Genomic DNA, 20,781 nt, shown 5'->3' on the forward strand with positions numbered 1-20,781 from the left:
AATGGCAGAAGAGGGTCGTCGATCGTACGGCGATCAATCGGGCTTTGGAAGCTATAGGTGGGGGTCAGGTCAGCAGCCGCGCGCATTGTGCGTGTATAATCACGTTAGCCGGGCAAGGTCCTAGAGGGACGCAGTCGCATCAGCGCCGACGCCCACGCGCTCGCGTACTAACCCTAATTTGAATACCGGATTTCACAGTCCCCTGGACGAGAGAGCAAGAGCGAGACGCGAGAAATCAATTGATATAGTGCCTGGCGAAAGAGCGAAGGCCGATCGCGAAAGCTGACAGGGATAGCCCTACGTGTAGCATTCGCAAGGCCCGCGTTACTCGCCTTTTTCGCATGCCCTATCGTTCAACTGTTGATCGCCGACCGAATTATATTCCCGAGCCTCCCGCACCAAGCCCTTCATTCGTTAATGCTTATCCTCGTTCTTATTTCGAGCCGAGCTGCACGAGGAGTATTAGAAAATCAGCCAACTGCAGAGATCTTCGCGTTTGTCCGCGTTGGTGCGCTACCATTTTTTAAAAGCCCGTCAAAATTCCATTCTGCTTAGTCACCGGCGGTCGGCGGCGTAGTGGAGGCGTAACTATGACATCGAGAACCCATTAAACTCGTCCGAAAAAGAAGTATCGTCGCGCGAATTATAAAACAATCGCATGATTAATGCACCTCGAAAATGGGAGTGAGAGAGAGAGAGAGAGAGGCGCGCGCGCGTGCACACACGTAAAATTTCCCCGGCGTAGAGACCTTGAGGCCGCGCGATGAATCATTATACGCGAGAGCAACGCGTAATTTATCATTCGCGAACGACGCCCGGAATATCGCTTCCGGCACTGACGAGTATAATCATGCCAAAATATAGATATAGACTCACCCTCGTTCCATTCAAATTGGTTTTTAGACCAATTTCACCTCGAACGCGCGCATCTTCGCCCGCGACGTTTGAGGCTGCGATTAATCGGGATTTTTAGGGATTTCAGGGATGATGCGCGAGACGCTTGTCGCGTCATTTTCTCAATATGATAATCTGGATGATGGGTATGCGAGCGAGTTGTACGCGGAAGGCGATTGGACGTGCATGTAATTTTTATAAGGGCAAGGGTTATTGTAAATATAGTTACTTATAGGTTCACAGTTTGAACTTCTATTCTGGCGAGGTAACTACAATTAGGACGCTTTGCGACAACAGCACCGACATCGATTTCTCGAGACTGCGCAAAAAAAAGTTGAATTGGCAATTCACAGGCATTTTTATTCGGTTCACACTTGCAATCTTGCCACCAGTAAGAGCCTGATGCGCATCGTAAATAAAGAAAAGTATAGTGCTGGCAGATATACACGGCGAGCGTAAGAACCGAAGTAAAAATTGAAAGAGAATACAGCGTAATGAGCGAGGCTAATAACAATTGTCCGCAGGCAGCAGCGTTATCCGCGCAGATGCGTGCTGCAATTTGAAAAGATGCTCGCAGCCGATACTGGACGTCGCAAGTGAAAGCGGCAGCAGCTTAATCAGTCCATAACGCAGCTCGGCTCTTTACTTGCTCTGGTTTGAAGCTTGGATGCTGCAAAGAGCGAGCGGCTGATAATGATAAATGGAGACGGGCCGAGAGGCGGCCAATTAGAGGCTAACCTGCACTCTTCCCACGCCAGAAACAAAAGCTCTCTCTCTCTCTCTCTCTCTCTCTCTCTCTATCGCCGCACCAGTCCGTCCGTCCCGCGAGGCACACCGATAAATCGAACATAGAGGCGCTGTTAAATAAATCGACTTTCTCGCACGAGAGGGAGAGCGGGGCTTTAAAAAACCAGAGCGGCTCATTTGTTCGGCCGACTTTAAATCCGATAGTCCGACGGGCACATCGAAAAACGAGAAACACGATGCAGCGCAACTGGAAACTCGGTTTATTTTCTAGCTCTTTTTTCCTGTCGCGCGCGCGAAGCTATTTTCATTTTTTTTTTCTCCTCCCCGGTGCCGTTTAATCCACACGCCAGCGCTCCACGCCACCATGCTAATTTTTGCTGCGAGCAAGAGTTTCGAAATGCTGGTCGCGCTGCTGTTGCCGACACTGCACCTGTGCCAAGTTAGTGCGATTAGCCGTTTATCTAGCGCTTTATCTTTGCCTGTTAAGTGGATGCGGAAATCAAGTCGAGGCTTGAATCCTTTCCGCCTTTTTCGTTTTTACTTGGCAGCTTTCGGGCAAACGTCGCTTGATTCTTGATTACACGGTCTATTTTCGCCGGCGTCGCTGAACAAACGACAATCCTCGCGTTTTTATTTGTGCGATCGCTGATGGAAAATAAAGAGCTCGGCATTTCCGATTATTTGCCCTTGGCGGCGCGTGGCAATTTATTAGAGCACTCGAACGTCTCATCCAATGATGTAATTAACGGGCAGCGCTGCAAGTCTAACAGAGCGCGAGTTTAGGGCTGCTAATTAGCAAAAACTTTGCTTCTTCAAGAGAGCCTCGGCGCGTAATGCTGCGGGGGTTTCGAAATTGTTCGATGCCGCTCTCGCTGCAAGCGCCGCCGCTACCTGATGATTTTCGAGAGGCGGCGGCAAGCTTTCCCGCTGCTTGGCTAGTCAATATTAGTTTTGCTATTGAAATTCCGAAATTTCCGTATTCGCGGGAGAGAGAGGGCACGGTCCGAGTGAGCCGCCTCTACTCGATAATTTGCAGCGGGCTTTCAAGGAATTCATTATTCCCAGCATTTTAACTTGATATAGATTTCATTCAACTTTCATACACTTCTCAGTAGTCAAGAGTTTCATTTATGCAAACGTTCGCTCAGCTTGGCTCGAGCGTCCAATCTCGGTGATGAAAGGTCAACATTTCAGCGCTATACGGACTTTTTCAGCAATTTACGCGGCCCAAGTCCACGAGGCTAATCTTCGATCTGAAATTCCCGCAAAAGCAGCGTGCAGCGTGGCGCAAGACGCGTCGCGAGCATTGACAAAGCGGTCCATTAAAGAAGCGGCAGGCACTGCGCGCCGGTGACGAATCGAGCGCTTTAACTATCAAAGGCGCAGAACAGAGAGGGAGAGAGCCCGAGGGACTTGTCTCGGGTCCGAAATGAAAGCCGAAGCTCGCTGCCATAAATTGCGCCTGCTCTGCTCTCTGATCGGATCGTCGCTCGGGCGACATCGTTTTCTTATCGCCACACCTCCTCTCTTACTCTCCTTCTTTCTGACCGCCAGTATCTCAGGTATGGGGTGGTCGATCTCGCTAGTCGCCCAACATTCGTCGCGCTATGCAGGCCTCGTTAGCTATGCTGCTATTTATTTTCCCCGCGCGTACAACGCTGCGCTGAGGAAATTGTCGAACCCCGCGGTATAATTACCTTCAATTGGACGTGATGATTAATGCCTCGCGTTCATTCGGCATATTGAGCAATTTAATTAAATCTCCACGTCTCTCGCGCGGCTTTCAAGTGGACCACCCGTCTCTGCTGTCGACCGTCGATAGGCATCTCTCGTTGCTGCGCGCGAGTGCGAAACGACGTGCAAGCCGTTTGATGGATGATCTCGATTACCAAAAGAGAGAGGAAGAGATAGAGAGAGAGAGAGAGAGAGAGAGAGAGAGAGAGGGATACTCGCTGCGCGTGAATTTCCCTTTTTAATTGGCTGCCGCTGCTTCTGCTGCCCACATAATCGTTATTTAGAGCAGATTTGGCCGAAAGCTCGTTATAGTCACGCGCAAGCCCCCATGTTCGCATAATCGCGTTTTTATCGGCAGCTGCCGATAGCCGTGAAGGCTAATGACGACCAGTTTTTGCGCGATCAATTGACTAGCCGCACGGCAGTGCTGCGATTAATTCGCGCGCGAAATGACTTTACCGGGGAAACAATGGCGGGCATTGACGTTGTTGCGCGGCACATAGATTAATCCTAAACTAATCGACGCTCATCTCCTACCTGCAGTCAATTGCTGCGTTAAAAAGCATCATCCACAACTTATCAATTAGGCAGCCAGGGAGGCTATACGCGTGCTTTTCGTACTAAGCTAAGAAGAAAACGCAAATGACTGGTTGCGAAACAAACAGCGAAGCCGCAGCTACCTGTAATCAGCGTTGTTCTATTAACCCGCTAACGCACTTACCCCGTGAAAGGTTGAGGAAAGCACATAGTGCCGAGCGGCTAATCCGTAATCATGCAAAAACTTCCATGACGTTATCCATTTGACGCGCAGCGAAACCGCGTCCGTAGCCCCCGACAATTTGATGGTGAGCATCATTTAGGTCGAATGAGCGAACGCCGTTATGGCAGAACTCCCCGGCAGGTGGTTTGCAATCCTCACCAGCAAGGGAATTCTTTTCCGGTATTTTCTTGGGACAGTACAGTTCAACTCGAGTGTCATTGAATTGTCCAAATTGATCCAGCATAAAATGGTTCGAAGGACATTGGTTCAAAAAGAAAAAAAGGACCTGCTTAATTCATAAAAAAATCTTTATTCAAAAGTGAAAGGTATGGCGCTAATTGAAGTATAAAACAGTTTTTTTGTGATTTTTTTTTTAAATATTAACCAGCCATGCCTAAAAATGTCGTGCACATTTCAGTTCTTGGCGATGATGTCGTTGATCCAGTCAACATAGAACGAGACCTTCGTGTAAACGGATGGAGCGCCCTTGGTGCCGCAAGGAATGATTCCCCAGGAAACGATTCCAATAACTTCGTTCTTGCCGTCGACTTTCTTGATCAGTGGGCCGCCGGAGTCACCCTGTAATTCCAATGTAAAATTACTCAAACTGTTCGTACTTGCACAAATGAAAAAGAAGTACACGGAAATAAGAACACTCACACTGCAGGCTGAGACTCCACCAGTCAAGGGTCCAGTGCACACATTGCTAACAGCAAGTGGAGATGGTCCAGTAATAGATTCAATGGCTCTCTTGCAGGTGTCGAAGTCAACAACGGGCAGATGAGCTTTCCTCAGCTGGTCAGGGGTACCCCAACCACTTGGATTGGTTGACCCCCATCCAGAAAGGATGACCTCGCCATCGACCTCGGTTGATTGTTTTGGCAGAGCGATTGGCTGGACGGTTTCGTCGAAGACCAACGGTTTCTCCAGTTTCAGCAGAGCAATATCGTTTGGAGCAACATTGCTACAATATTAGGGTTGACGTATTAGTCATCGAATCATCGAGCAGATAATTGCGAATGCCACATCGAAAACTTACCCCGGATACTTCTCATGGATGAAGGTCTTGGTAACCTTGATGACTTGCTCGGTTTTTTCGACGGTACTGAGCGAGTGTTTACCAGCCTTGATGTGGAGTGTCTGGCCAGGCACAGCCAATGGGCAGTGGCCAGCGGTGAGTACCCAGTAGTTGTTGAGGATACTACCACCGCAAAGGTGTTTGAGGAATGGTGCGCTACCGCGTTGAAGAGTTACTTGGTGAGGAAACTCGTTGGGTGATGCTGATTGGCCACCGACAATTCTCGGTTCAATTCTCGATCCCGGCAGGCGAAAGCCCAGGTATGGACGAGATGAAGCTAAACATTTGATTATTAATTACAAATAAGATGTAATTGTGATGTTTTTCACATAACGATTACTTGTGTCGCGAAAATTTTTTACTTACTTGCAGTAGCAATCGCCACAAGGCCAAGGAGAAGAGCGAGCTTTAAAGACATTGTCGGTTGACTAAAGTGTCATGCAACGATGCTAGCTTTTATACTCGTCTCATCAATAACAATCAATGCAAGTAGTTAATCTGATGGAATGCAAGCTTATCGTTATATGTGACAATGTGCACACATTTCATCTAAATCGATTCAACGTGGAAGCAATCAATCACGTTTAATAACAATGACAGTTGGCATTACTATATATATTATTAAAAATAAGTAAATCCTTATGTCTTTCGATTCGCAGACTATTATTTTCAACTGTTAATAGAAATGCGATTAAACTAAGTTCCTTTTCAATGACTTGTGATCTTTGTTAATTATTACTTTTCACGCGCGAAAGGTCGAGGACCGAGAGGCAAGTGAGTTTGCTGGGAGTGCTGACATCAAAATGCTGATTCGGAGCTGTCACCGAATTCATTCATTTATTGTTTTTCATTTTCCTTTCAGACATTCTTTTCCCAAAAAATATTAAAATAAATGAAATCGCGTTTATAAAAACAACGAGCTTAACAAACAGTTTTAATGACGTTCATTTGTTCAGCGCTAACAGTAATAACTGCTAACGCAGAAAAATCCGTAAAGATCGATCGAGCCTTTTCTATTCATACGTAACTCTCTTTGATGATTTTTCAAACTAAAGTCGACATGACTTTGTTATTTGTTTGTTTATTTGCCTGGTGAAAGTAATTGACTTCACAAGGTTCCCTAGGTTACTGAGGAATTAGGTGATCATGTCTAATTGAGTCGCAGTTAAACAATAGGCATTCATAAAAATTGCAAATCGATTAAACGAAACACGAGTTTAAGATAAAGTTGACCAGAGACAATGTTTGATTAAAGTTACATCGATGAATCACATCGCACTTGAAGCGTTCATTAAATGACTTGCAGAGAAATAATGCGAATATTTATAAAATGTATATCATTGCCAATTTATTTAGATGTTACAATCCGAAGTACATTCCAAGCAAGCCATCCTTATAAAGTTATTCTATCAAGTATTAAATTTCCATTTTCAGAAACAAGGCTTTTAATAAAATTTGTCTCGCAAATGGCCAGCTACTTCCTCTTTGGATGGAATCTTTACTCTCGTGGTGGCTTTTTTCATTAGGCCTAATTTGAAAGTTCCAAGCATATGGCTCTATAATATTATACACAAGAAGGCACGAGTCCTTCCACGCCCCGCGTTACGCGTGTCGATCCATTTTTTCTTCCCCTACAGTCGTTAGACAGCTTGTTAGCGAGCAATTGGCCTAAAGTGGCGCTTGGATTTTGGCGATCATACGTGTGCCGTGGCTTTATTTTAAAGCATAAAGTGAAAAATTGTAGGTTATAGGCCAATACTTTTCTAATGAATTATTAAAAACGGACCAATGAGCTTTAGAAACGGCGTGCTGCCCTTTGACGGACCAAAAATAATATAAAAATTAATGTATACAGGAATTGATTGAATCTGTCTGATGCGTTAACAAGATTGTAAATTAACTTTAATATTAACAGGAAACGAGGATACTTCTTTTTCTGAAATGAAATCATCAAGTCTGCTTTTCTTGAAATATTTACTAATTTTATTCCATAGCGTGCAGTCATTATTAATTTTACATCAGAAATAAAATTTAGCATTATTAGATTCTTATCAGAATTAAATATCCCCTTCGATGAATCACCGTATCAAACTAGTTTAAGTACAATGGAATTAAATGAAGGCAAAAAAACACAACAGAAAAAAATCGCCAGAAAAAAATTACGGAATATCTCGATCGTCGATAAGATTGCCCCTGGTCTTCTTATCATCGTCCAAGAGAGAGGGGGGAGGGAGGGAGAGAGAGAGAGAAGAGAGAGAGACTTTAATGTTACAATTCAATGTCAGCGTATAATCGACAAAGTCATCCAGTAGAACGTTTTCGTTCGTGTTGTCTTGACTCGTCCGCCTTGTCTCGGGCTCCCTTGTGCAGACCGACGCTCGAGGTGAAATTTACGGCTTTATTAAGATCCCAGCCCACTGATAAGGATATAAAGCCGGAAAAGAAATTGTCCATATCCTGCTCGTTCGTTAGATTTATTTATTTATTATTCGGCTTTTATCTCCATATTTATTCGACTGAGATAAGGATACTTGGAGCTGGGTTAGCGCTCATCGGTATTTCCAACAGATCGCGAGCATATACGAGGGCGTTCAAGCAGCAGCAGCAGCAGCAGCAGCAGCAGCAGCAGCAGCGCAGCTACAGCAGCCGAAGGGAATGATTGATGCGATCCATTTGGGGCTTCGTTGGTAATCGATACCTCCTCGGAAATCTATTCGCAAAGCATCCTTTCCACGAGCGTTAAGAACTTTTCAATGTATCCCGACTTTTCAGCACTTTTACATAGCCACGCATCTGATTTCGCGTTTCAATTTCACCGTGTCCGCAGTCTTTTTCTTCTTTTTCTTCAAAGCATTCACATCCGAATCTCGTTCGTCATCGTTAGGGATAATTTTCGCGATTCGAAATCGATGTCCCGCGAGTGAAACTGTGAAACTTACAGCACGGCAAAACTTCCGGGATTCTGTTAAATCCATGAGAACAACGTATACGCAATTGGATTGCGAACTAGGTTAAAAATGAAAGCCCGTATTTAATTAGCGCAAATTGCTTTGGTTAGCATCTGGCATAGAGCAAGGTTTGTAGCTTGAGTTTCTCGTTAATTTATTTCTCTCTATTTTTTTCTTCGCGACCTGGCAGGCTTTGACTTGTTGTGCGCGCGGTCTTTTCACGAGACACCTCGCGACGCGCCACGCACCGATGATTAATTATCGAGTTCAGGTGAATGTGTTTTTCAGTTCTTTTTCGGCATGCCCCGTGATTTATGACGATTGGGTTATTAATGGGAGTTTGGTTAGGTGTGTCGTCAGTGAAAGTACGATTGATGAATCGATAGTGCACGCCGAGCCCATTGTTCTAGCATCCCACTGACCTAAACACGCTTTCGTACTTTACGACAAAAAATTGGTTGCGTGTACACTCGACGCGGATACAGAGAGCGTCGATTGAGACGTAGAGGCACCGACGAAAGCCCGCTTGCGGCGGAGATCGCGAGGCGCGCGCGACTAATTATCCCAGGTGAAAACTCAATCAAGGCAGCGAGACATCGATCATCGGAAAAGGAGTAGTAGAAGCAGCGTCTTGCGAATAATCGGATGCACATTCATGCAGTTGGTCGTCAACAATGAGCGTCGATAGGCGTAATTAAGCGCGAGCGATCGTCCTTGGCAGATATGAGAAGCGAGCTGGCGGCTGCGAAGGCTGCAGAATTTACATAAACCGCCTATTAAGCTTCTCTCCTTGGCTGCCTCGGTTTATTGAAAGCGCTCGCGCACTTTCTCGCGGAAGCCCGCGGATCGCTTCCAGGAAAGTAATAACGTTTATCGAACGCACGCTTAGAGAGAGAGAGAGAGAGAGAGAGAGAGAGAGAGCGAGCGAGAGAGCGGACGATGAAGGCGCTCGAGGAATCGAGGCTCTTCCACCCGAGCCAACAGAAGCTCAGCTATAGCTTTACGCCAAGATGCAGGAGTTGGGGCTTCGCTCAAACTGTTTAGACTCACGGCCATGGCTTAGCTTTACTGAAAAGCCTTACCGAAAAGACTTTATTTTACGAACACGCTCCCAACTATACAAACAATCCCTAATACAAAGTTATTTTACGAGACTCGGATTCGCACCTCTATGCAGACTATTATACTACAGCCGCCGAATACATTTAGAAGTGTGCAGGTCGCGCGCGTGTCGACACTGGGAGCAAGATAGCGTCAGGCCATTATCCCGAAAAAGCAGCCAGCTGAAAAGAGTTGATCTCAGCGGCGCTAACGATTTGCTTTAGCTTCCCCGTGTAACGGTCCTATCTATGAGCTATTTATTAAATGACTGCAACTAGTATAACGTATTTATCTGTTAGTCAAAACAATACATTAAGCGGTGCTACCTCACTGTTTACGCGACTGTATACAAATAAGAGTCGAGTCAAAACAAATAGCGTGACGTCACAAATAATAGACATAGATATAATGAACCATAATATTGAGAAAAATATGTTAATTATAGATAATTTGAATATAACAAAGTATCAATTATATAGATTTTAACATACAGATTCACAATATCTCATTCAATCATAAATTTATAACGAATATCGATATGTAAAGTTAATTTATTTATTAACATATGAAATATTAGAAAAATATAAATAATTTATATGTAAAATGAATAAACATAGAACATGAGTAAGAATTGGTTTCATTAATAACAGCTAAATAACAACTGTTATTAATAAATAAACAACTAATAATTTATTTAAACAATAAACTATATATAGAACGATAATATTAAGTTAATACTTGATAATGACAATTTTAGGATTTAGAAATCTTAGATAATTAATCAAATAATCGCATGTTAAGATTAGAAGAAAACCGTAACAAATATGAAAAATAGTCATAATTCAAATGTTATTAATTAATTTAAATAATTAATTTTGGAAAATACTTCCAAAATTAATTAACTATAAAGTTATATGAAATTTTAATAATTTTCTATTGTAAATAATGTAATATCACGTTAATTAACTTTATTAGTTAATAACTTTTGACGACACTATTGGCGATAATTATATATTGTATAAAATCAACAAATAACTAGTTCTGTAAAATTTACATGTGTTAAAAACTTAATATTAATGGTTATTTACTTATAAATGAAGAAAAATCATTTCTCAAAATTCGCGAATGTCTCTCGAATTTTCGATGAAATCTCTCCTGCAATAATAAGCGGGAAAATCTGTGTATAAATAGGCCCACCTTTGCACAAACTAGAGGCATTCACTTCTAGCCTTGCAAAGTGAGCGCATGAGTTTGAATAAACTTGGATCAACACCTAAGTTCTTTCTCTCATTGTGATTTACTAAGCAAGACTAACCTTTCCTTATAATTTGAGCTCGACTTATAGAACATCTCGCGCTATAAGAAACTTGGGCCGAATTATATCCTATCCAAGAAAGACTTTAGCTCTGCTTATGGGACAACTCGCACCATAAGAAACTAGGGCATTGTCTGACTTTCCTCGATATTTTGCAATTACTTATATATATTTGATTTACTTTATTATCATATTTGTTTCATTTATCTACTTTCCTGAAATTAGAGTAAAATCATCGGAAACAAATTCTTACTCATTAGCTAAATTACGAGAGTTCGAATTATTTTTATTTATAAGTGATACGAACATCACACCCGAGTCACTTCCATTTCGTGACTCGCCGCCGCGTACTTCTTTCATTCTCAAACACCTTCAAGAGAGACGGGCAAAAAAGAAACGAGAGCTGGTGAATAGGCAGTCCGAGAGAGTGCGATTTGCTCGCTAAATTAAGGCACGATTCGCGCGCGCGTGCAGAAAAAGCCAAGAGGGAACAAAAATCAAGTGCTTTCCGCGATTCCATCAGCGACGAAAACTAGGTCGCACAGCTCTCTCGCACTCCTGTCGACCCCAATTCCCTTTCGAAATTCAACCGATTGAACAATCATAACTGACGACTGGCAAGCCAGTTTCTCGCAGAAGCTTGGCCTCTCCAAATTTAGCTTCTTGTCCAGAAATTCAATTAAATAAGCGAGCAAGACATCACTTCGTGCAGTTATCGGCGCGCGGGCTGCAGTCCCTCGACACCGCGACGCCTCGACGTCCCGACGCCTCGACGCGTTACCTGAAATCTATTTCGCTAAATCGACAGACCGTGTTTTATTCGCATTGCGCTAACTCTATCTTCTCCTCTCTGATCGCGAGGGATTCGAGGCATTTTTAAAACTCGAACGACCGATAATCGCGGCGGCGAGGAGGGCTGCGCCTTCGGTTGGAAACTTCGGAAATTCTGTCGGGGCGCGGCTTCAAGGAGGATAGAAAGAAAAGTGGTGCCGATTATGATGACACTAATCGATTAACTTTTACGAGGCTCAACTTTTTTCGCAGCGGAAATTTATATTCACGGCTAAAGTTGATAACCTCGCCGATCTCCGGACGAAGACGCTCGACGTGTGCTCAAGCCTACATACACTACTACAGAAGATTGTTGCGCACACAACTTTTCGGATCAATACGCCGTGCTGTTCTCGCTTTGGGACAACTGCTCTCTCTCCCCATTTTCACCTGTCGTGGTTGGCTTAATTCGTCCCCTTTCCAGGGCCAGTTGGCCAGTTGGCCAGTTTGCCAGTTCGCCAGTTCGCCAGTTGGCCTCGATACACTTAATTGTTTTTTGCATCGCAAATCACTTCCACTTATGAATATTATAGAACGTTTACATTGACGACGTTACATACTGCACATTATTACCTTGAGCGTGTAATTACGACATTGTGTACATGGTAAATATACCCCCACTATGCTGTGGCATGAGAGTCTGTTTACAGAGCTTGTTTAGCATAATTCTAATCGTTAACAAATAACATCAGCAGCTAAATCGGTTTGCATACTATGTGTGTAAAGTCACGATAATTACAACCCAACAAAAGCCCCCAAGCGTACGAATAGACATTTTCTAAAATGCCATCAGAAATACAATTAACAATGAAGCACATCTATATCCTTTTTCTAATCTCTACAGCTCTGCGTAACCCCCTACATGTACTCTTTGATTTTCTCGTTCTCTCTCTCTCTTTCGTCGATGGCCAAGCCGCATCGCTATCTAACTTTCCCTCGTTTACCTCGCCCACCGTCGAGGGATGAAAGAGACGAGATAGCGAGCTTCTTTTGCGAGCTCTTCTCCCGGAAAAAAAGAGAAAGCTTGGAGCTAGGGCGGTCGCGCAATTACTTCTTCGTCGTTTCGTTATCGCTTGGCGTACTTACGTTTTTCTCTCGATCGTCTTCAGCTTCGAATTATTCTCTTACTTTTCTCGATCTACATCTGTGCTACTTGTGCTTCCTCGTTGGCACTTTCATCTTCAACGCTCAATGATTTTTTATCTCTTGTAACATATATTTTTCTTTATTTGTGGTTGCATCAAATACATAACTTTAACTTATTTCATGGATCAATAAAATCGTCAATAAAATCATCGATGATGAACATTTTCATAAACTGTTGTCAACTTGAGTGATTGAAATATCGGAAGCACTATTTTATTTGAAAATAATCGCACGCATTGTCAAGTATGTTAAAGTAGAATACAATATTTGCAATAAAAGATTAGCGCTATTATGATGATGTTCAACACCTATTTTCACTATGATCAGAACATTTGAGAATAAATTCGTCATACTCAACGTAATTACCAATAATATATGTTGACGTATTTATCTGTATTTTAAATAATTATTTCTTTTGTGCTGCTCTACGTATGGATATGAAAATATCGATCCGAATCCTTGCAAACCTTTGATATTACAAAATCATTTTCAGTATTATTAGAAATTTAATATTATATCAATACATAATAGAGGAAATTAGGTAAATTACAATTTTTCATTATTTATTATTAAGCATCAATACAAATCCGACTTAAAATGTAAAATTATAAAACGTAATAGCGAAAATAATCACTGTAGAGGGCGCAAAAATTTAATGAATAGACCTTGATATATATATAAAAAAATTGATTTCTTGCTAATTACCAGTTATGCATACGTTTTCATATACATGTTTAGTTTGAAAATGTATACTCTTGGCATGCTTAGCAACATCCAAGAACTTTGAAGCAAATGTTGAATGATCTTGACATAGTATAAATAAAAATATTATGGTCTAAAAAGTAAAGCGACTATAGAATGATGAAATAACGGTATTATTTATTTATCACTGCACGTATCGTCGTAAAATAAGAAAAGGTTGTATAGAGTATCTGAAAAAGTAAAAATATTACTACTCTCTGACGGTAGCAGATCTTGACAAACATACCATGGTTAAATACGATCGATTCAGAGCAGGCATAAAACCGTTAATGTATATTTTCGGTGGGATTTGACATCTACGTATAACTTGCATTTTCGTTAAAACAACTTTTGGCATTTCTGTGTACCACGATGTCGAATAAACAGTAAATTCAATTTGGCTGCTCTAGAAAGAAAAGAATTGTTCATTCAATATTCATTAATGGAGTTACTTGATTTTGTATAAGCTTACTACAGCTATCACGTTCTCTGCACTTTCTGCACATATGTATAATCTTAAATAAACTATAGCAAGAATTATAAATTGATGAAATGATTTTATCATTGTATCTTGCTAAAGAAACGGTAAATAGTTTATTTTCTTATATTATGGTAAATAATATTTCGATTTGATGTATGAAGTGATATTGTATAGAATTATTTACATACGTGAAATAATTGTAACCCAGCACTAATACTGTAACACATAAAGCTTATCACGGTTTTAAATACTATAATTCGAACTATTTCATTAGCATCTTTTAAGTACCTAACAAAAATAAAATATAGACAATTAATATTAATTAAAATAAATGACATCTGATATAAAAGTTACATTATTTTACGAACACTAAAAGAGCCTGATGCTGGCGAATATATTTTTTGTACAAAACATTATTTTCTGCTGTATTCCATTTATTTTCTAGAATTTTGAGTCTCACAGCAATAGTGTATAATATTAGTATTACTATACCATCAGATATAAGAATAACTGATGTATGCATAAGTACAAACAATTGGTTCAAGTAGATGAAAGTTCTTAGTATTATACCGTTGATGGGAAAAGGATAAATTGCTGTCATTATTAAACGCCCATCAGTTTGCGAATCAGGTTTATGTATGTACATATAAACCACAATTATATAAAGAATCATAATAGATAAGAATGATATCTCATATATTTGAGCATTGTCCAAACTCCCAGATAACTTTTTGGTTATCAATTGCTTTTTTGCGAATAATAGTAAAACCTATAAAAATTTTATGAAAAAATTATACATATTACATTTTGGACTTATTTACAGTTATTATTACCTTCAAACGTTGTTCCTGATTCTTGTAAGTTATTAAAACGACTATAGATTCTATCATCCCTGTCGTTTCTATCCACGAATATGAAACTGAAATTATATCGTCTAATGTCTTAAAAAGTGTTTTCAAAGTTAACAATAAAAGAACAAAATGATTGATCAGATAGAACCACCATAAACTACATTTTGCTATCACTAGATATTTAAAATATTTTGTATTATTTGACGATGGATGTATTGCCAAAAGTTGCATACAAATTGTTAAAAATTTAAATCCATGACGCGCAGTTAGTGTTAAACAGATCATTCTCGATTGTACTAAGATAATAACGATGATACTAAGCATTAAACGCGGACTACCAATTACTCTTCTCATGCTCATTGAAATCTACTTTGAAATGAGTTATGAAGTCAAAGGGGTTAATTATCATCTGCTGCTGTTTCTGCAAATGTATAAATTACCCTTAATTATACCTCATTAGGATGTTTACGTAAGAAACTGATGAATATCTGATAAAATACGACAGCAAATATTTTGATATACACAAGTTTTTAACACTGAAAAATAAAAAAAAACATTAATTAATAACTTATAAATTATAAAGTATTAAAAATACTGCAAGTTTGACTTTGATTTATGAATGCATTATGAATATTTGTAAAATATGATAACGTTGTGCACGAAATTTGAAACGTAAAACAAAATTTTAAATGATGGTTTTCGTCATAGCACATATATGAGATCAATATTCAACATACTTTTAACAAATATTTCCTTTCGAGTGAAACATAAAATTCTTTTTCAACGCGCCGCGTGGAAAGTCGCAGTTCCCGTACGTTGTGTTGAAAAATACCGTACCTAACATGATCAGAAAAGTAGATTCTTGTCTCGTATGGAGCTTTAGGCTGAGTGAAACGATGGCTGAAAGACACACTAAACGAGAATCTCTACTAGTTGGAAAATGTACTAATAAACTACTTTTTTTCACTTCTCAGCACAATAGATGTTTATTAAAATTATTGATAAAGCTTACCTGAAATATTTGAATTATACAACATAAGACCAACGGTAGTTTTAATAACAATCATGAAAATTATTTTATTAAATATCTTTTGTAGCCTGATTGAAAATTCGTTAGGTTAAAGCAAGTAAATTTGGCATGTAACAATTTTGCAATGACATTTAACAAATGTGTCTACGGCAAAATATATTGATGTTCAAATATTTGATGAAATGTTGTATCATGTTACCAAATTATATTATAAATATAGTACACATTGAACCATTTCTTGAGAACAGAATTTAACTGAAATGTGCCCACCTACACATCTTGAAGCTGATTACGCTTCCGGCCAATTATGAATCAATCTCCTTGATTCTTCGAGTAACTTGGAAATCTGTTGAGCTTATTAGGTCAATTATGGCGAGATAGTATATATTGTAACAAGTTATAGAAGTACAGTAGCCAAAAATGAGTCAATGTGTACATATTCAATATTTTGTTAGAATGCTTAAATAATTGTTAGCTACAATCAATAGCCTCTAAAAAATAGATTTTCAGTAAGAAATAATCTATGAATGGCAATTTAGTTCCATCCAATAGTCACCCTGACCTTTGGTTTTTGAAATAAAAGTTTTATTAAAATCACGATGGACTTGCCAATTTCAACAAATGCGATGAAAAACCAAGTTGATGTCACTACTTTGTCGGATATTGAACAAATGGTATAAATCGTTAAAGAACATTTTACGAAACTGTTAATCAAATAAAACCACTACAAGTAAATAGTCCATGAGTACACTGTCCATGAAGGTCTGAATTCCCAAAAGTTTCATCGAAGTATTTACTAAGTTGAAACCACTTTGTACTACAAGTCCTATTTTCGTCCTTTAACGCACATTTAAGATTTTATTTTCCAAACCACAAGGACAGGATGAATGAATGAGCCTAACAATAAGAGACAAACTGTTGATTCTCGTCAATCAATTAAAAAACGTAAGATGTTTTGTTTGTATACTCCATTAGGAGTTGATCATTTCAGTATCTAATTACATTTGGGTAAATGTCGTGTAAAATTAAATCATAACGTTGAATACCCAGCCGTTTGTATATAAAAATTATTGATGTGCATTTTAATTGTTACTATGTTTAACAGCAGGTCCAACAGATTCAAGATATTAGTTAAAAAGTGAGCAATGAAAAGAATTGTTATTGTTAGAACGAAATCCGCAAAGATGCTTAATCAGTGTCTATTAATTTCGCGTCAAGTGTGACGAGAAGGAACAAAGAGGAAAGAGGAAAGAGGAAAGAGAGACAAGTCAGATAGAAGTAAAGGAAATCTCAGCGTGACATACGCGAGAATATCACGCGAGCTTGCAACCGAAACACAACCTGGCAGTTTTTCGCTGCGCAAAGCACTAAGCAAAACTCTATGTGCGTGCACTTGTGCAGCCTTGGCTTTGCTTATCAGGTTTACAGTCCAGCTGAGCCCTAAATCTTGCGCGCGACTGCGTGTACACGTGCGTACGCGAAAGAGGCTAGAATTAAACGATTCGTTGCTTGGTCTCTCTCCAGCGTGTATTGAGTTTTTTTGCGACAGTAGCAGGGCACGTGCTATCGTCGCCAGATTGCAAGAGTAAACGGCCATGTTGGCTCCCTCCCCTTCCGACAGTCCGGCAAAAGTATAATGCGTGTCAGGCGGCACGGCGGCACACACGTCACTTCAAGGAAGCGCCCAGTCACTTCCGTCGTTTTCGCAGGGCCGCGCCATTCGTCTTTTACCGTTGCGCGCAGCTCGCGCGCGGATTTGTAATTCAAATTTGGCGCGAGTCCGCGAATCGATCGCGCCAACCGAGCGACCGAGCGACCAAGCGACGTCTCTGCCTCTGTCTCGGCTGACGCTCTATGGCTTTCCTTCCTATCGTACATTCAGCTGTCTCTCTCGCTCTTTTTCCTACTCTGTTACATCCTGGCTTTCCGTCTTTTCTCTACTTTTTTATTCATTCCTCTTGGAATTTTTTCATTTTTTCATTTTTTCATTTTTTCTTCGGCTATTTGCTTTCTTGGCCTCTTCGTCGCTTGGCCTTTCTCTGCTAATGAGGATTGAGCTTGGCTAGCAACGAAGCTTTGAAGTTTATAGGAGAAATGGGTGATTTTGCAGCGCCACACCTTCCTCGCTGATCACGCAAACAACGCAAAGAGCTTTCGGTGAAGATGCTTCTGAGGAAAATCGAGTAAATAAGGTTGTTAGTTGAAAGAGGAGCTGAATCAGCTCTGCCAACGAAATGAAAACACTCGAGTTTGACATGAATAATTGTTCAATCGCAAGTTTTGCAGGGTGCATGGGCTGCATGTGCTGCATGCTATTGGCAAATCAGTTGGCTGAACAATCCGCTAGAGGACGCATCTACCCACTTTGCAATCTTAAATTGGATTATTCTCCTGTTGCCTCTCCGAGCGCGCTATTACGTTTGCTCTCTCATCTTTGAGTTTGCCCTGGAGGATCGTCTCCTCTTTCTCTCGTTCTCTTCCTCGGTCGCGAAAAGAACACGAAGAAGAAGAGAAACGCGTGCGCTTGGCTTATCGACCGATCGAACGCGGAATAGCCGGCTCCGCGAACGTCGTCGCTGTCCTTCCCGCGCGATTTTTCTTAATTCCGACAGTTCAATTGCATTCCCCGACTCTCATTGTGGTCGCCGCGCGCGCTACCCCTCGAGGATCGCGGAAAAAATGGCGTTCCACGTAATTAAGGGCCCCTCACTCTTAATGTCCTTTGATCTTTTTTCTCAATTTATTCCTCTGTCGCTTAGCCAACTTGAATTGCATTGAAATCAACCTTAAATTTACTAAGTCTAAGGTCTTAGAGACTCCTCGCTATAATTAGCACAGGTTCGCGTCCGAAATCGGATCGATTCTTAGTTCCTTTATTATTTTCGTTATTTTCGGCTGAGCGTGTGCTGCAGTCGGCAAGTCACGAAGATGCCTTTAAAAATGAAACTGACCGCGTGGAACGAGACTGGAATATCGATAAACTGTGTCTCTTGTAGAAGCCTCGCCTCGCTGATTATGCATCAGCGAGGCGAGTCCGCGGAGGAAGAATTTATTAATAACCGGCAAGTCTAGCCGATGATCTGGAAATGCCTGAGGACACGTTCCGAGCAATCTTTGGCCCACTTTGCGCGGACGCCGGAACGCCGAACGCCGATATTTTTCTATATAAGAGACTGCCGACCGCTCGTGTAAATACGTACGAGCACGGCTATCGCTCTGTAACCGCGAGATTCTAACGAGACCCTTCATGAGACTCGCGCCGGAGAAAAACTGATACAAGATATGCATTGAAGGTGCTCTCGCGCGCAGCTTTGAATAATTCAATTGTTCTTGGAAATTAAAAGTTAATTAATGGAGGCGCAATCTTTTAATCCGACTGGGCTGCGAGTGAATCGAAAAAAGGAGAAAGGGCTCATGAAAAAGTGGGAAGAAATAAATTTCATTACCGAGGCTGCAGCGGCGATAGCAAGAATGAGAAAAATGGCGCGGGCAAAAGCCGTTTAATTCTTTATTTCCCGAGCTGGCGAAGACGCGCGCGGCAGAAAGAGAGATGAAAAATGATGTTTCGTGAAATTTTCGAGAGATAGGCAGTCGAGAGGGATAGAGGGCGACAGCAATTTCCAGTTATAACGGCTAATCCGCATTTCATCGGGCCGCCTAAACGGCGCTCGTCCGTCTTCCCGCCTTCCACGCTCGCGCGGCAGCGCGGGATATAGAAGTCGTGCTCACGCGCCCGCGCCCGCGCAGTTGCACTAAAATATAATTGGGTTTCGAGGATTATCCCACGAAACGCTCAACGAGCTGCGCTGCCCTTTTTTCATCCTCTCGCGCTCTCGTTTTTCTGCCGCCGCTGCCGCCGCTGCTGCTGCTGCTGCTTCCTCTCTGCCTCTGTCTGTCCTCTCTTTCTCGCGGCTTCTTATTTCAAACAGATTATTCGGAGTAAGCAAATTTCGCGAAATTTTCACTTCCATTTTTCCATTTTTACGTCTGCCTGCTGGCTTTAATCCCTTTCCCGAGAAAGCAGCCAGATGAAAATTCAGTTGTAGCCTTGCTTCTGATTCTGGACGGAAAGGTACTTTTCTACTTTGGCCGTTGCACTTGACGAATACAACGCAGTGTTATGTAGCATGTGCCCGGCCAATGTCCTACTCTTCTGTACAGAGAAGAGCCGATGGATGATGGATAGGAGGAAACCGCACTAAATAGGCACTGGCACTCGACAGAGAGTTTCCCTGTCGGCAAATGAATGGCCCTATGGCCACGCACGGGACTGACTCGTGGCAGCGATTTTCAGGAGCGATTTGAAAAAAAAGAAGAAACAAGTACGTTCGCCGATAAACGAAAGCGCGCTCGCGACTGATTAAAAGTGAGGCGTGCGCCGACAAATAGTGGCGAAATCCATTGCGCAGCAAAGCCGATGGGCTGAAATATGACGAGGCCATGAATAACACGAGGGGATAGGCCAAAAAAATGAAGAAAATCCGTTTTCAGTGGGCAATATGAAGCGTAATGGAGCCGGCGACGGGGGACGATTTTCCTGATAAAGCGGGGCTGCTCCGGTTCCCTCCGTATGGCCAGATTTTCCGAGGCATTCGAGCTTTGTTTCTCGTGCCGACATGGCTTTTCACTCAAAGTGACTTAGTATAGCGCGATCGATCGCTTTGCATAAAGTGGACTCAAGCCGTATAATGTATTATATATGTCTGCGCGCGTTTTACGGGCGGCCTCGCTCTCGCGACTCGGCTCTCTTGAATATTGTTTAAGAGCTACTTCCCGATTTATTCGAGTGGCTCGCAGGATCATCTTCCAATTTATTTGCTCGTTTGCTGCCGATCTCCTTTTCATTCGGCTTTAATGTGCGCGTGTATCTTTTATTTGCCGCAAACGCGTATTTCTATCTGGCCGTAACGAGATTAACCGTTTCCCCCTCGGCCCCTTCTCCTGCCTCTGTACGCCTCGCTCTCCGCGGGTAACGCACACACAGCACATCTGCATATTCAGTGTCTAGGACGTGGCAACAAAAGCCAAATTATTATTTGTTTTCTCGCACGCAGAGAGAGAGAGAGAGAGAGAGAGAGAGAGAGCTTGCAGTGGGCTACGGCTGGTTTGCATTTTGCGAAAATC

General features: G+C 41.6%; 1 protein-coding gene across 5 annotated transcripts in view; it reads left to right on the top strand.

Annotated features, from left to right (window-relative positions):
- Positions 1-20,781, top strand: part of LOC131671243 (teneurin-m) — a 336,250-nt gene that overhangs the window by 151,740 nt on the left and 163,729 nt on the right. The window lies entirely within an intron of this gene.

Source organism: Phymastichus coffea, unplaced genomic scaffold (assembly GCF_024137745.1).
Source record: "Phymastichus coffea isolate CEN01 unplaced genomic scaffold, Cenicafe_Pcof_1.1 PCOF00122, whole genome shotgun sequence".
Lineage (NCBI taxonomy): Eukaryota > Metazoa > Arthropoda > Insecta > Hymenoptera > Eulophidae > Phymastichus > Phymastichus coffea.